Source organism: Tamandua tetradactyla, chromosome 24 (genome assembly GCF_023851605.1).
Source record: "Tamandua tetradactyla isolate mTamTet1 chromosome 24, mTamTet1.pri, whole genome shotgun sequence".
NCBI classification, from domain to species: Eukaryota; Metazoa; Chordata; class Mammalia; order Pilosa; family Myrmecophagidae; genus Tamandua; species Tamandua tetradactyla.
Genome location: NC_135350.1, coordinates 26,843,164 through 26,861,396, shown reverse-complemented (window position 1 = coordinate 26,861,396; position 18,233 = coordinate 26,843,164).

The following is an 18,233-nucleotide window of genomic DNA, read 5'->3' as shown; positions in this document are numbered from 1 at the left end:
GAAGATATGGCCAAACCAAATGAAAACATTAAAAAGCCAGAGGAGACACAGAATTTGGAACAACTAATCAAAGATGTTCAAGCAAATTTCCAAAATGACTTCAGTGAGTTGGTTAAAGAGATAAAGCATATCAAGAAGACAGTAGAAGAGTATAAGGAAGAATTTGAAGGCAAGAATAGAATGGCAAAATTTATGGTAACAAAACATACTGTAGAGCAAATTTAAAATGAACTAGAGACACACAACAGCAGATTTAAAGAGGCAGAGGAAAAAATAAGGTAACTAGAGGACAGAACAACTGAATTTAAACATGCAAAAGAACAATGGTGAAAAAGATGGAAAATTGGAATTGGATCTCAGAGAAACAAAGGATAACATGAAGTACACAAATATAAGAATAATTGGTGTCCCAGAAGTAGAAGAGAAGAGTAAAGGACTAGGAAGAATATTTGAGGAGATAATTGGGGAAGACTTCCAACCCTTATAAAAGACATAATTATGCAAAGTTGACAACTGAACCTAACTAACACAGGGGTAATCAAAGATGTTCAAACAAATTTCCTAAATAACTTCAGTGAGTTTGTTAAAGAGATAAAGCATATCAAGAAGACAGTAGAAGAGTATAAGGAAGAATTTGAAAGCATAAATAGAAGAATAGCAAAACTTATGGTAACAAGAGATACTGCAGAGCAAATTTAAAATATACTAGAGACACACAACAGCAGATTAAAAGAGATGAACTCCAAATAGAATCAATCTTAATAAGCCAACTCCAAGACACATAATAATCAGACTATCAAATGCTGAAGAGAAGGAGAGAGTCTTGAGAGCAGCAAGAGAAAAGCAGTTAACCACATAAAAGGGAAGACACATAAGACTAAGTGCTAACTACTTGTCAGGCACCATGAAGGTGAGAAAGCAGTGGAAGGATATATTTAAGATTCTTAAAGAGGAAAATTGCCAGCCAAGAATTCTTTATCAAGCAAAGCCATCTTTCAAGAGTGAAGGAAAGTTTAAAATTTTCACAGATAAACAAATGCTGAGAGAATTTGTTAGCATGAAACCTGACCTGTAAGAACTAGTAAAGGGAGTTCTATCAGCTGAAAAAAAATGAGACAGGAGATGAAGACTTGGAGGAGAGTACCAGAAATGATGATTATTAGTACAGGTAATTAAAAGGATGAAAACAGAGAAAAATACAAATTTTCTAGCAAAATTTAACAGATCAAAGATCTGACAAGTAAAAGCAAAAGGATAAAATGGATGGAATAAGGACAGTTTTTACAATAGCAATATTGAATATTTGTGGTTAAATTCTCCAATAAAAAGACACAGATTGGCAGAATGCCTAAAAAAATATGATCCATTTATATGCTGTTTACAGAAGACTCACTTTAGACCCCAAAATACAAATAGTTTGAAAGTGAATGGGTGAAAAAGATATTCCACCCAAAGAATAACGAGCAAACAAAAAAAGCAGGAATAGATATACTAATATCAGATAAAATAGACTTTAAATGCAAAGATGTTATAAGAGACAGGGAAGGACACTATATGTTAATAAAAGGGGTTGTTCTAGTTTATAGCTGCTGGAATGCAACACACCAGAGATGGATTGGCTTTTAATAAAAGGGGATTTATTTTGTTAGTTCTTCAGAGGAAAGGCAGCTAACTTTCCACTGAGGTTCTTTCTTACGTGGAAGGCACAGGATGGTCTCTGCTGGTCTTCTCTCCAGGCCCCTGGGTTCCAACAACTTTCCCCAGGGTGACTTCTTTCTACTTCTCCAAAGGCCTGGGCTGAGCTGTGAGTGCTGAGATGAGGAATGCCGAGCTGTTTAGGCTGTGCTACGTTGAGCTCTCTCATTTAAGCACCAGCCAATTAAGTGAAACATCACTCATTGCAGCAGACACGCCTCCTAGCTGACTGCAGATGTAATTAGCAACAGATGAGGTTCATGTACCATTGGCTTATGTCCGCAGCAACAAAACTAGGTATGCTCACCTGGCCAAGTTGACAACTGAATCTAACTAACACAAGGACTGAATAATTTTTAAGAGATTGAAATTATCCAAAGCATGTTCTCCAATCACACTGGAATGAAGTTGGAAATCAACCACTGAAGAACCAGAAATTTCACAAACACATGGAGGTTAAACTACACACTCTTAAGCAATCAGTGAGTCAAAGAAGAAATTGCAAGAGAAATCTGTAAGTATCAGGAGATGAATGAAAATGAGAATACAACTCATCAAAACTTATAGGATGCGGTGACAGTGGTGCTGGGAGGGAAATTCATAGCTCTAAGTGCCTATATTAAAAAGGAAGAAAGAGCTAAAACCAAAAGCCTAACTGACAAAATAAAGAAATTAGAGGAAGAGCAGCAAACTAACCTACAGAAAATATAAGAAAAGAAATACCATATTAAAGCAGAAATAAATGAATTGGAGAACAAAAAAATGGAAAGAATCAATAAAACCAAATGTTGGCTCTTTGAGAAGATCAGCAAGATTGACAAACACTTTGCTAGATTGACAAAGTCAAAAAGAAAGAAGATGTAAATAAATAAAATCATAAATAAAAGGGGGATCATTACCAGGTGTTTTAGTTTGCAAGCTGCAGGAATGAAATATACCAGAACTGGAGTGGCATTTATAAAGGGAATTTAATAAGTTAAAGTTTACAGTTCTAAGCTTATGAAAAGTCCAAACTAAGGCATCCAGGGAAAAATACTTTAATTCAAGGGAGCTTGATAGGTCTAGAACACCTCTGTCAGCTGGGAAGTCACATGGCTGGCATGTGTTGGTCCCTTGCTCCTGGGTACCTTGCTCCTGGGCACCTTGCCCCTGGGCTCTGTTGCCTTCAGCCTCTGTTCCTATGGGGCTCCTCACTTTGCTTCTCCAGGGATGGCTCTCATCTCTTTGCTTCCTTTGGCTCTTTCCAGGTTCTGGCTTGCTTAACATCTCATGGTGACTTCTGCTGCATTCCAAGCATCTCCAAACATCTTGTCTTGCCTTTTCATATTGCCAAAATATTTTCCAGAAAAGCTAAGACCATTACAGTCTTGTTCATAGATGGCCGTTGGTCTGTTTTGTGTCTTTCATGCTTCTTTTTTTACAATATCATCACATAGTTGTGTATTCATCACCATGAACATTTATAGAACATTTTCAACACTTCAGAAAAAGAAATAAAGACAGAAAAGAAAAAACTCATACATCTCATACCCCTAACCCCTCCCTCTCATTGACCTCTAGTATTTCAATCTACCCAATTATTTTACTCCTATCATGGTCAGGTTCATGTGTCAACTTGGCCAAGTGGTGGCACCTGTTTGTCTGGTTGGGCAAGTGCTGGCCTGTCTGTTGCAATGAGGACATTTCATACAGTTAAATCATGATCACGTCAGCTGCATCCACAGCTGATTCCATTTGTAATCAGCCAAGGGGAATGTCTTCTGCAATGAGTGATGCTTAATCTAATCACTGGAAGCCTTTTAAGGAGGATTCAGAAGAGACGGGCTCTCTTCCTGCTTTGGCTGGTGAGCCTCTCCTATGGAGTTTGCCCAGATCCTCCATCGGCATCTGGCTTCACAGCCTGTCCTGCAGATTTCGGACTCTGTGTTCCCATGGTCATGTGAAACACTTTTACAAATTTTATGTTTGTGAGTGTTCTGTATTGATTCTGTTTCTCTAGAGAACCCTAACTAATACAATGGGTTTCATCTATTGTCTTCCCTTGGCTCTCTCCAGGTTCTGGCTTGCTTAACATCTCATGGGAATACACATGGCAAGTTTGCTGGACATGCAACTCCAAATGTCTGGGTCTCATGTTGGCTCTGTCTCCTCTTTCCAAAATGTTTCCTCTTTTATAGGACTCCAGAAACTTATCAAGACCTACCCAAATTGGTGGAGACATGTCATCACCTAATCCAGTTTAACAACTACTCTTGATTAAATCATATCTCCAGGGAGATGATCTAATTACAGATTCAAAGACACACTACTGAATAGGGATTAGAAGAAATGGTCGCCTTTACAAAATAGGATTTGGATTAAAACATGGCTTTTCTAGGGTACATACACAATTTCAAACCAGCACAACCCCTTTACCCCCTATAATTTATTTATTTATTTTTCCTTATTTTTTTTTTTTTTACTCTTCTGTCCATACCTTGGGTGAAAGGAGAAGCAGATGCAAAGTTTTCACAATCACACAGTCATATTGTAAAAGTATGTAGTTACACAATCATTTTCAAGAATCAAGGTTACTGGAATACAACTCAACGGTTTCAAGTAATTCTCCCTAACCACTCCAATGCACAATAAACTAAAAAGGGATATCTATATAATGCATAAGCATAACCTTCAGGATAACCTCTTGACTTTGCTTGAAACCTCTCACTAAAACTTTATTTTGTCTCATTTCTCTCTTTCCTTTTGGTCAAGAAGGCTTCCTTAATACCATGATGCTGGGTCTTGGCTCATTCCAGGAGTCCTGTCCCATCTTGCCAGAGAGAGTTACACCCCTGGGAGTCATGTTCTGTTTAGGGGGTAGGGGAGTGAGATCACTTGCTGAGATGGCTTAGAGAGACAGAGGCCACATCTGAGCAGCAAAAGAGGTTCTCTAGGGATGACTCTTAGGCATAATTATCAGATGGCTTAGCTTCTCCTTTGCAGGAATAAGTTTCATCAGGGTGAGCCCCAAGATTGAGGGTTCAGCCTATTGAATTGCTTGTCACTGCTGCTTGTGAGAATATTAGGAATTCTCCAGATGGGGAAGTTGAATATTTCATCCTTTCTCTCCAGTCCCCCAAAGAGATGCTGCAAATACTTTTTATTCTCTGCTCAAATTACTCTGGAACATGTTAGGCCATCACACTAACCTGTAGAAACAAACAGCTTCTCATGCCCTATTCAAGATTCCATATAATTATGGTAGTCAAACAAACCGACTATAGAAGTTTAATTAGATAATGTGTGCTACTCAAAATGTAAGTTTTGCACCAAGTAAACACCTTTCTTTTGGTCTCACACAGAAGTTAAAGTTTTAAAATACGGATGATGTTATCCTTTACCTTTTATTCTGATTTACCTTTGTCTTATCCAGATCAGCTGCATTCTCTAGTTGAAGTCTGATCACTTTTTTAGCTTTTTAAACAGATGCTAAATGGGGTAATGCTCACTTTCATAGTTTCAGTGCTCTAACTCTGAGTCTCAGGTGTCACATAAATACCCAAATTTTCAGAAAATGACTAAGTTATACACAAATAGTTCAGTATCTCAGAATTTAGAAATAACAGTTAAAACTCCTGAATATATGTGACTGCTGTAAGAGCTTATAATCTAGGACTCTAATATAGGCACCAACCTGATAATCCATCAGCATCCTTTCTTGATAAAAACACTTCAAGAGGTCTGAATTGAAGGAAATTTCCTCAGTATGAAAAGGGGCATACATGAAAAACCCACAGTCAACATTGAACTCAATGGATAAAGACGGAAAACCTTCCCTCTGAGATTGAGTATGAGAGGAGGCCCACTGTCACCACTGTTATTTGCATTGTGCAGAGGTTCTAGTGAGACCAATTAGGTAAGAAAGGTAATTAAAAAGGCATCCAAAGTACAAAGGAAGAAGTAAAACTCTCATTATTTAGGGATGACATGATCCTATATTTGGAAAATCCCAAGAAATCTACAGCAAAGCTGCATGAACTAATCAGCAAATTCAGCAAAGTGGCAGGATACTAGATCAACATGCAAAATCACCTAGCATTTCTGTACACTAGAAAAGAACTAACTGAATAGGCAATTAGGAAAAAAATTCCATTCACAATAGCAACTAAAAAAATTAAGTAGCCAAGAATAAACTTAAACAAGGATGTAAAAGAACTGTACTCAGAAAACTACAAAGCATTCCTTAAAGGAATCAAAGAAGACTTAAACAGGTGGAAAGATATTCCTGCTTCATGTATTAGAAGGATAAATGTCATTAAGATTTCAATTCTACTCAAATTGTTCTGCAGATTCAATGCAATACCAGTAAAATTTCCAACCTTCTGTATTGTAGAATTGGCAAAGTTAGTTATTTGGAATGGAAAAGAACTTGAAAAAGCTAAAAATATCCTTAAAAAGAAGAATGAAGTGGAAGGTCTTACACTTCCTGACTTTAAGGCTTATTATATAGCCACAGTTGTCAAAAAAGCATGGTACAGGCACAAATATAGATATATTGATCAATGGATCTAATTGAGAGTTCAGATAAAGATTCTCAGTTCTATGGTCATTTGTTTTTTTTTCATCTGCTCATACATTTATTTGCCATCTGTATATCTTTGGTGAAATATGTGTTCAGATCTTTTGCAAATTTTTTAGTTAAAATTTTTTTTAACCATAACAACATGCAAACACAAATATCCTTAGCATATGATCATTCCATTCTTGGTACAGAATCAATAACTCACAATATCATCACATAGTTGTATATTCATCATCATGATCATTTCTTAGAGCATTTGCATCAATTCAGGAAAAGAAATGAAAAGAAAAAAATTCATACATACCATACCATTCATCCCTCCCTTTCATTGATCACTAACATTTCAACCTACTAAATTTATTTTAACATTTGTTCCCCCTATTATTTATTTATTTTTAATCCATATGTTTTACTCATCTGTCCATAAAGTAGATAAAATAGCATCAGACATTAAGTTTTTCACATTCACACAGTCACATTGAGAAAGCTATATCATTCTACAATCATCTTCAAGAAACATGGCTACTAAAAAACAGCTCTATACTCTCAGGCATTTCCCTCCAGCCTCTCCATTATACATTAACTAAAAAGGTGATATCTATATAATGTGTAAAGATAACCTCCAGGATAACCTGACTCTGACAAGCATTCTTAACATACAAACATTCTTCTTTTTTTAAAAAAAAAAACTTTTTTTATTGTTTAGTATAACATATATACAAGGCAAAGAAATAAAAAAGCAATAATTTTCAAATCACTCTTCAAAAAGTGGTTATAGGATGGATCCCAGAGTTTGTCATGGGCTACCATATGATCTTTTCATATTTTTCCTTCTAGCTGCTCCAGATATAGGAGCCTAGTAAGCTTAAATACTTTCTTATCATCATGATCGATTTTTTCTTCTCTTTTGTGAACAATAACATATATACAAAAAAGCTATAAATATCCAAGCACAGTACCACAATTAGTTGTAGAACATATTTCAGACTTTCTCATGGGTTACAATTTCATGGTTTTAGGTTTTTACTTCTAGCTGCTCTAAAATACTGGAGACTAAGAGATATCAATTTAATGCTTCAGCATTCATATTCATTTGTTAAGTCCTATCTTCTATGTATAACTCCACCATCACCTTTGATATTTCCATATCTCTCTTTGGGGTTGTTTGGGCCATGACAATTCTAAATTTTTGATATTGGAAGGATTTGCCACTAATATGGGGTAGGGAGATGGAACTATCTGATGTTCTGGAGAGGTTGGGCTAGGTTTCAGGACTTATCTGGACCAGGGACCCATCTAGAGGTTGTAGGCTTCTGGAAGGTTACTCTAGTGCCTGGAACACTTGTGGAATCTTATGAATTGCTCTAGGTGTTCTTTAGAATTGGCTGGAATGGTCCTGGTTGGGGGTTGGCAGGTTATGGTACATAGTAAGGTCTACCTGAAGTTGCATAAGAGCAACCTCCAGAGTAGCCTCTCAAATGTATTTGAACTCTCTCTGCCACTCATACTTTATTAATTTCACTTCTCTCATTTGGTCAGGATGGAATTGTTGATCCCATGGTGCCAGGTCTTGACTGATCCCTGGGAGTCCTCTTCCACATTGCCAGGGAGATTTTCACTCCTGGATGTTGTGTCCCATGTAGGGGGGAGGGCATTGATTTCACTTGCAGAGTTGGGATTAGAGAGACTGAGGCCACATTTGAGCAACAACAGAGGTCCTCCAGAAGTAACAGTTAGGCATGCCTATAGGTAATCTAAGCTTCTATGCTACCTACACAAGCTTCACTAGAGTAAGTCTCATGATCAATGGCATGGCCTATTGATTTGGATGTCCCTAAAGTTTGACACAGTATCAGGGGATTTCCTGATGGTTAGGTTTAATAGTTCCATAGTCTTTCTCCACTTCCTCAGGAGACTTGGCCAATGCTATTTGATTGTCTGGTTAATACGCTCTAGGATGTTTCCAGGCATTATAATCATCTGTAAAGGATTAAAGGACCTCTCTCTTATTCTGAGCTTTCTGTTTCAGTTGTTCACATGAGTGCTACAGACAGGTTGAATTAGATTATGCACTACAGAAAATTTCAGTTACAAATCAAATAAACCTTTCTTCCATTGGTCTCATAGAGTATGTGTGGTTCTAAAATACATACACTGTCTTCCTTACCCCTATGTTCTGAATTAATTTAACCCCAACCTGTTTGACTTCATTCTTATCTCTAAATATCAGATTATGTATATATAACTTCCTTTCAATCCAGAAATAATAATCACCACTTAGAACTTAATGTGTCTGCTCTAAGGTTTACAATCTGGGACCCTGTTTTCTTATAAGCATTTTCTAAAAGTGACCATACCATTGTTGGTGTTTTGTTTCTGGCTTATTTTGTCTCACCAAATATCCCACATGTTCATTCACATCATTGCATGTCTCATGACAATGTTCCTTTTTGTAGCAGCACAGCTTTCGTCCATAAGTATACAACATTGTTCGCCATGTTACTTCTTTGTCAGTGCATCCTTCAGCCACCTGCATTCACTGGGCATCATGTAGAGGGACCAAAGTCCACAGTCCATCAACATTCTAAATTTTAGATGATTTCCTTGTTCCCAAGAGACAGAAAACCAATAAACACACCCTCACCAAATCAGAGATCTAAATCTTCTCTTAACTCTTGTCCCTCATTCTATTATTTACCTCTGCTGTTGCTCTGGTATTGCTGATGTTTTCCTTTTGAACACAGCTCATAGCATGCAATGGCAGTTTTCCCCTTGTACCCTAGACTTAAACATTCTGTATACAAGAATTGTATCATTGAAGTAATTCTTACAAAAACTCATTCCTATTTCTACTGTGAGTCAGTGGAACACATAGGCCTATACAACCCCTTTCACTCTTGTTCATCTTTAATATGGTAATATTATTTCTAGACTCACTAGAGAATCACCTTCACTCCTATCTATTCCTTTACATTGGAGCTCAACCTCATTAGTTAATGGTTCATTCACCTCTACTTTCTATGTATCTCTAAGTCCCCTGTTTTCTATATTATAAGTCTCTGATTATACCTTTATGGTGATCATAAAAGTGGAATCATACAGTGTCTTTCCTCTTGTGTCTGGCTAATTTCACTCAGCATTATGTCCTCAAGACTCATCTTGTCATGTGAGTCAGGATGTTGTTTTGTCTTACTGCTGCATAATATTCCATCATATATATATACATTTTGTTGATACACTCATCTGTCGATGGGCATTTTGTTTGTTTCCATTTTTTGGTGATTGTGAATAAAGCTGCTATAAACATCTGTGCAAATGTCTGTTTGTGTCATTGCTTTCAGTTCTTCTGGGTATATACCAAGCAGTGTTATTGCTCAGTCATAGGGCAGCTCGATATTTAGTCTCCTAAGAACCACCAAACAGTCTTCCATAGTGGCTGCACCATTGTACATTCTCATCAGCAGTGCATAAATGTCCCAGTTTCTCCACATCCTCTCCAACATTTATAGTTTCCTGATTGTTAAATAGCAGCTATTCCTATATGTGTGAGGTGGTATCTCATTGTAGTCTTGATCTGCATTTCCCTTATAGCCAGTGGAAATGAATATCTCTTCATGTACTTTTGAGCCACCTTATTTGCTTTTCAGAAAAATGCCTATTCATATCTTTAGTCCTTTTTATAATTGGATTGTTTGTTCTTTTGTTGAGTTGTATGATTTCTTCATATATACAGGAAGTCAAACCATTATCTGATATGTGATTTCCAAATATTTTTCTCCCATTGAGTGGGCTGTCTCTTCACCTTTTTGACAAAGTCTTTTGAGATGTAGAAGCATTTGATTTTGAGGAGTTCCCATTTATCTATTTTTTCTTTCATTGCTTGTGCTTCGGGTTGCTTGTGCTTTGTGTAAAGTTTAGGAAGCTACCTACTATTACTAGTCTTGAAGATGCTTCCCTACATTTTCTTCTGGAAGCTTTATGGTGCTGGTTCTTATATTTAGCTGTTTGATCCACTTTGAGTTAATTTTTATGTAGGGTGTAAGATAAGAGTCCTCTTTCATTCTTTTGGCTATTGATACCCAGTTCTTCTATGCCCAGTTAGTGGAAAGACTATTTTGCCCCAGTTCAGAGGATTTGGGAACCTTGTCAAAAATCAGTTGATTATTGATTTGGTGGTCTATTTGTGCACTCTCAATTCAATTCCATTGACCAATGCTTCTATCTTTGTTCCAGTACCATGATGTTTTGACCACTGTGGCTTTATAATAGGTTTTAAAGTCAAGGAGTGTTAATCGTCCCACTTCGTTCTTCTTTTTAAGGATACTTTTAGCTATTTGGGGTCTCTTTCTCTTCCAGATGAATTTGGTAGTTAGCTTTTACAAATCTTCAAAGTAGAATGTTGGAATTTTGATTGGTATTGTGTTAAATCTGCAGATCAATATGGGGAGAGTTTACATCGTAACTACATTTAGCCTTCCTATCCATGAGCAGGGAATGTCTTTCCACCTATTTAGATTTCCTTTGATTTCTTTTAGCAATGTTTTGTAGTTTTCTGTGTACAAGTCCTTTAGGTCCCTAGTTAAGTCCATTCCTAAGTATTTGATTCTTTTTGTTGCTATTTTGAATGCAATTTTTTCCTTAAGTGACTCCTCAGCTAGGTCACTGCTTGTGGATAGAAACATTACTGATTTTTGCACATTAATTGTATATCCCACCACCTTGCTGAATTTGCTTATTAGCTCAAGTAACTTGGCTGTCGACTTCTCAGGATCTTTCAAGTATAGTGTGCTGGTTTAAAAGGATGTATGCCCCCTAGAAAAGCCATGTTTTAATCAAAATCACATTTTATAAAGATAGAACAATCCCTATTCAATACTGTATGTTTGAAACTGTAATCAGATCATCTCACTGGATGATGTGATTTAGTCTAGAGTGGTTATTAAACTGGATTAGGTGACAACATGTCTCCACCCATTTGGGTGGGTCTTGATTGGTTTTTGGAGTCCTATAAAAGAGGAAACATTTTGGAGAATGGGAGATTCACAGAGATTCAGAGAGAGCAGAGCAGAATGACATAGCCATGAGAAGCAGAGCCCACCAGCCAGTGAGCTTTGGAGATGAAGAAGAAAAATGCCTCCCAGGGAGCTTCATGAAACAGGAAGCCAAGGGAAGAAGCTAGCAGATGATGCTGTGCTCGCCATGTGCCCTTCCAGCTGAGAGAGGAACCCTGACCGTGTTCAAAATATGCCTTTCCAGATGAGGGAGAAACTCTGACCGTGTTCACCATGTCCCTCTCACTAGAGAGAGACTCTGAACTTCACTGGCCTTCTTGAAGCAAACCAAGGTATCTTTCCCTGGATGCCTTTGATGGGACATTTCCATAGACTTGCTTTAATTGGGACATTTTCTCAGCCTTAGAACTGTAAACTAGCAACTTATTAAATTCTCCTTTTTAAAAACCATTCAGTTTCTGGTATATTGCATTCTGGCAGCTAGCATCTAGAATTTATAGTATCATGTCAACTGAAAGCAATGAAAGTTTTACTTCTTCCTTTCCAATTTGGATGCCATTTATTTCTTTGTCCTGCCTAATTGCTGTAGCTAGAACTTCTAGCACAATGTTGAATCATCATGGTGACAGTGGGCATCCTTGTCTTCTTCTTGATTTTAGGGAGTAAGGTTTTGGTCTCTCTCCATTGAGTACAATACTGGCTACTGGCTTTTCATATAGTCCCTTTATCAGATTGAGGTAGTTACCTTTCATTCTTATCTTTTGGAGTGTTTTTATCAGAAAAGGATGCTTAATTTTGTCAAATGCTTTTTCAGCATCAATCGAGATGATCATGTGATTTTTCCCTTTCGATTTATTAATGTGCTGCATTACATTAATTGATTTTCTTGTGTTGAACCATCCTTGCACTCCTGGTATAAACCCCACTTGGTCACGGTGTATAATTCTATTAATGTTCTGTTGAATTTGATTTGCTGATATTTTATTCAGAGTTTTTATATCTATGTTCATTAGGCAGATTGGCCTGTATTTTTTTTTTCTTATACATCTTTACCATTTTGGTATTAAAATGATATTAGCTTCATAAAATGAGTTAGGTAGGGTTCCTTTTTCCACAATTTTTTGGAAAAGTTTGAGCAGTATTGGTGTCAGTTCTTTCTGGAATGTTTGATAAATTTCCCTATGAAACCATCTGGCCCTGGGCTTTTCTTGGTGGGAAGATTTTTGATGACTGATTGAATCTTTTCATTTGTGATTGGTTTGTTGAGATCTTCTATTTTTTCTTGAGTCAGTGTAGCTTGTAAGTGTGTCTCCAGGAATTTGTTCACTTCATTTAAGTTTTCTAGTTTGTTGGTGTATAGTTGTTCATAGTATCCTCTTATGATTTCTTTTATTTCTTCAGGGTCTGCGGTTTCACACCTCTTATCATTTCTGAATTTATATATTTGCATCTCTCTCTTTTCTTCTTTGTTAGTCTTGCCAATGACCCATCATTTTAATTGATTTTCTCAAAGAACCAACTTTTGGTTTTATTTATTCTTTCTATTGTTCCTCTCCCATTCATTTATCTCTGCTTTAATCTTTGCTATTTCTCTTCTCCCATTTGCTTTGGGGCTAGTTTGCTGTTCTTTCTCAAGTTTCTTCAGGTTTGCTGTTAAGTCCTCAATTTCTGCTCATTTCTATTTTTTAATATAGGCATTTAGGGCAAAAAAAATTTCTCAGCACAGCCTTTGCAGCATCCCAAAGTTCTGATAAGTTGTATTCTCATTTTTATTCATCTCCAGACAGCTACTTGATTTCTCTAGTGATTTCTTCTTTGACCCACTGGTTTTTTAAGAGTGTGTTATTTAATCTTCATATGTTTGTGAATGTTCTCATTCCTTGGCGGTTATTGAGATCCAGCTTCATCCCATTGTGATCAGAGAAAGTGCTTTGAATAATTTCAATGGTTTTAAATTTATAAAGACCTGTTTTGTGCCCCAGCATATAATCTACCCTGGAGAATGTTCCATGAGCACTAGAGAAGAATGTATGTCCTTGTGCTTTGGGATGCAATGACCTATATATGCCTGTTAGGTCTAATTCATTTATCAGATTATTTAACTTCTCTATTTCCTTAATAATCTTTTGCCTGGTTGTTCTATCTATAGAGGAAAGTGGTGTATTGAAGTCTCCTACTATTATTGTCAAAACATCTATTACTCCCTTCAGTTTTGCCAATGTCCATCTCGTGTACTTTGGAGCTCCTTGATTGGGAGCATAAGCATTTATGATTGTGATACTTCTTGGTGAACTGACCCTTTAATTAGTATATAGTGTCCTTCTTTGTCTCTTATGATGTCTTTATATTTAAAGTCTATTTTGTCCAATATTAGTATAGCTACACCTGTTTTCTTTTGGTTACAACTTTGTGGAAGATCTTGTTCCATCTTTTCACTTTCAATCTATTTGAATCCTTGTGTCTAAGATGAGTCTCTTGTAAGTAGCATACAGCTGGATTATGTTTCTTAATCCATTCTGCCAAACTTTATGTTTTAAATGGCAAGTTTAGCCCATTAACATTCAAAGTTATCACTGAAAAGGCATTTCTTGAATCCACCATCTTATATTTGAGATTTTATTTGTCTGATCTATATATTCTTTTCACTCTTTCTCTTTGTAGTCTTTAAATTACCCTTAGTGGTACTCTTCAGTTCTATACCCTCCTCCAGACTTCCACCTCCTGTCTTTTTTTTTTTCAGCTGGAAGAATTCCTTTTAGTATTTCTTGTGGGGCTGGTCTCTTGTCAAATTCTTTCAGGACTTCTTTGTCTGTGAAAACTTTAATCTCTCTCTCAATTTTGAAGAACAGTTTAGCTGGGTACAGAATTCTTGGCTGGAAGTCTTTCTCTTTCAGGATCTTAAATATATCATACCACTGGCTTCTTGCCTCCATGGAGCTAGTTGAGTAGTCTGAACTCGGTCTTATTTGGTTTCCTTGTATATAATAGATTGTTTTTCTCTTACACTTTCAGGAGTGTCTACTTCTCTTGAACATTTGACAGACTGACTAGTATGTGTCTTGGGGAAGGCCCACTTGGATTTATTCTGTTTGGAGTTCTTTGGGTTTCTTTGACTTGTATATTTATGTCCTTTATGAGGTTTGGGAAGTTATCCCCCATTATATCCTCAACTACTCTTCCTAGTCCTTTATCCTATCTTCTCCTTCTGGAACACCAATGATTCTTATATTTGAGTGCTTTGTTTTGTCTATCATTTCCCTGAGATCCAATTCAAAATTTTCTATCTTTTTGCCATTTTCTGTTTTGAGTCTTTAAAGTCTGTTATCTTGTCCTCTATATCACTTATTCTTTCTTCTGTCGCTTCAAATCTGGCATTGTGTGCCTCTAGTATGTTTTTTATTTAGTCAACAGAGTCTTTAATCTCTGTGATATCTGCTATTTTTCTATTTATTCTTTCAAATTCCTCTTTATGCTCTTCTACTGTCATCTTGATCTCCTTTATGTCTTTTCCTATCCCACTTATTTTATTAACTAGAGTTGTATGGACATCTTTGATTAGGTGTTCCAATGTCTGTGTCTCCTCTGGTGTTTTAATTTGATCATTAGGCAGGGCTATATCTGTCTGCATTGTAATATGTTAGTGATCTGCTGTCTTAGTGGCATGTAAATATCTTGATTGATTTACTTGGGGAGTTGATTTCTTTCAGTAGTCTAAGGCCTTGTGTTTGTGGAATGGTTGTAGAGTAGGGTGCAGGGTACAGGGTGGGGCACTCAGCACAGTAATTTTTTTCAGGGCAGGTATAGGTGAAGGTTGGGGGTGTTATGTTGATGCTTGTGCAAAATGGTCATCCAGCAGCCAGGGAGGATATAGCTGTGTACATGTGCCAGTCTTGGGGGTATAACACTCGTGTGCACTGTTTTAAGACATGGGGCCCTTTGTGTGCATGTGTAGAGCTGTGGCAGCAGGTTGGCATTATGCCTTCATAGATTGGGGGCAGACGTGATCTAGCTGTGCAGGTCAGCACTTTCTCAGAGCTGGGAACTGTAGCTGAGGGCTGTGCATATTCGTGGTTCTAAGACTGCTATAAACTGACATTCCCAGAGCTGAATGATGTGATTGGGGACCTGTGCACATGCATGGGCCTAAGAGTGCTGTAAACTGATGTGCAGAACTCAGGGGTGGGAGGGCAGGATGAGATTGTACGACATTATGGGCAGGGGGACGATAGTAACCTGAGTATGAAGGTTAGTGAGTGCAGCCTTTATGGGCTGGCGACAGCCTGCAGGGAACAGTGAGGGGGAGCTATTGCTTGGGAGGGGTGCAGAAAAGGTGGGTTGGGCAGCACTTGGGGTGGGGGTGTGGGACCAGTACATGCACTGGGGGCTGGTGGGGTGGGCATGCCTGGAGGGCAGGGAATGGGAGTTGTTGGTGGTATTCAGGTATGTGATGAGTCGCTGGTCATCAGGCTGCCCTTGTGAGGGTAGCATGCCCAAGGAACATGGCTTGGCTTACTTCCTAGTGCCCAGCTTCCATCTGTGCATTCCAGAATGTTCTGCACCTCTACACCAGGCTCCAGCTTTCTGTCTCTAAGTTCCCTGGTTCTGCAACTAGCGCTGCCCTATGTGGTGCAGAAGGCCCTCCCAGGTCAGCTGCACTCCTGAATTGCTACCTAAGTCACCCTCCTGTCCCTTCTCTAGCTTTTCCATGCAGCAGGGCTACTCTTGAGCTACTCTATTTGACCGTCTTCCCAGAAATCCCAAGATAAATGAATTTTTAAAAACCTATGCCTGGCCCTGTTTGTAGCTGCTAAAACTTTAGAATCTTATGATCATAAAGACTACCCCATAAAGTAATGAAGGAACTTGAATCAGCCCAGAACTAACTGCTTACTACAGTGTTTATACTTGTTGTAATGGATACTTTTCACTCCTTTAAATAGTATTATAGTTGTTTATACTTGTTCTTGTGATGGTTACTTTCCACTCCTTCATGTTTTGAAGATTTTGGTTGCTTATACTTCTTATTGTAATGGTAACTGCACATCCCCTTGTTTGAATCCCTAAAAACCTTTAACTTGACAATTCCAGGCCAAGATGGCAGCTTAGCAATGTGTGCATTTTAGTTCATCCTCCAGGACAACTACTAAATAACCAGAAACAGTACAGAACAGCTCCTAGGGCCACGTCAGTGACCGGACACACAGCGTACCCCAGTCTGGACCAGCTGGACCGGCTGCGAGCCTCCCCAGAATCGTGAATTCCCCAAGTTGCAGTGGCTCGCACCCCTCCCCCACAGGCTGCTTCTCAGAGGGGAAGGAAAGAGACTTTAACAGCAGTAGGGGCTGAGCCCAACCAAACATCAATTGTGGCATTTATTAACAAACTCTGACTACTAAAAAATAGGCCCCCAGTTCAGGTGAACCTGGTCAAAGCAAGGTTGATCATTTTTGCTCCGGTGCCAAGGGGGCACAGCTGACAGAAAAAGAAAAAAAAAAGGAAACAGAGGTTTTTGTGGCTGTGTTTCTACAGAGGCTTGGCTGCCTTTGGATTCAGTGGCAGAACTTCTCAGGCTGCAACTGCTCAAGGCATAGGCAGAAGCAAGCTCATTTGAGGGCTTGTCTGGAAACTGTGCCTTCCCCAGAGGAGGGGTGAAGCCCAACTCAGGTAGAATCCCTCCCTTAAGGGACTCAGACACCAGGGCTTGGTAATCTGAAGCCATTAAAACCAGCCTACAACCTCTCCTCTGTCTCTACCATGCCCCCAGCAGGGAGAGTCTGCCAAAGTTAAAGATACTGCATCATCTTATGTTGGGGGTTCCTGCAGGCAGACAAGCACCACATACTAGGCAGGATAAGAAAAAGAGTCCAGAGACTTCCCAGGAAAGTCTTTCAACATGCTGGGTCTCACCCTCAGGGAAAACCAATGCAGGTGACTGTTTCCTCCTGAAAGGAGGCCAGTTTGGCCTGGGAAAATCTGGCTGGGGTCTATAATACCTACATAGGGTCTCCTAAGTGTGTGTGTGGGGAAGGCACCATACAAGCAGGGCAAGAAACAAGAAAGCAAGAACTGAAAAATTCTCCTCTGTTAAACAAAACTTAAGCTAGAGGTCCAGAAAAAGCTAAACTGAATTTCAAAGAACAGATAGACAACAAATTCATCCAGCAAGAAAACCCTAGGTAAAAGAAGTGAAAGCAATCTCCAGAATAAACTACTTAAGGTAATTAAATGTCTAGACGCCAACAAAAAATAACAAATCACACCAGGAAAATTGAAGATATGACCCAGTCAAAGAAACAAACCAACAATTCAAATGAGATACAGGAGTTGAAACAATTAATTCAGAATATCTAAACAGATGTAGAAAACCTCATCAAAAACCAAATCAATGAATTGAGGGAGGATATAAAACAGGCAAGGAATGAACAAAAAGAAGAAATCAAAATTCTGAAAAAACAAATCACAGAACTTATGGGAATGAAAAGCACAGTAGAAGACATGAAAAAAAATAATGGAAACCTACAGTGGTAGATTTTGAGAGGCAGAACATAAAATTAGTGAACTGGAGAATGGAACATCTGAAATCCAACAAGAAACAAAAACTAGAGGGAAAAAATGGGAAATATGAGCAGGGACTCAGGGAATTGAAAGACAATATGAAGCACATGAATATATGTGTTGTGGGTGTCCCAGAAAGAGAAGAGAAGGGAAAAGGAGGAGAAAAACTAATGGAGGAAATTATCAATGAAAATTTCCCAACTCTTATGAAAGACTTAAAATTACAGATCCAAGAAGTGCAGCATACCCCAAAGAGAATGGATCCAAATAGACGTACTCCAGGACACTTACTAATCAGAATGTCAGCTGTCAAAGAGAAAGAGAGGATCTTGAAAGCAGCAAGAGAAAAGCAATCCATCATATACAAGGGAAATCCAATAAGACTATGTGTAGATTTCTCAGCAGAAACC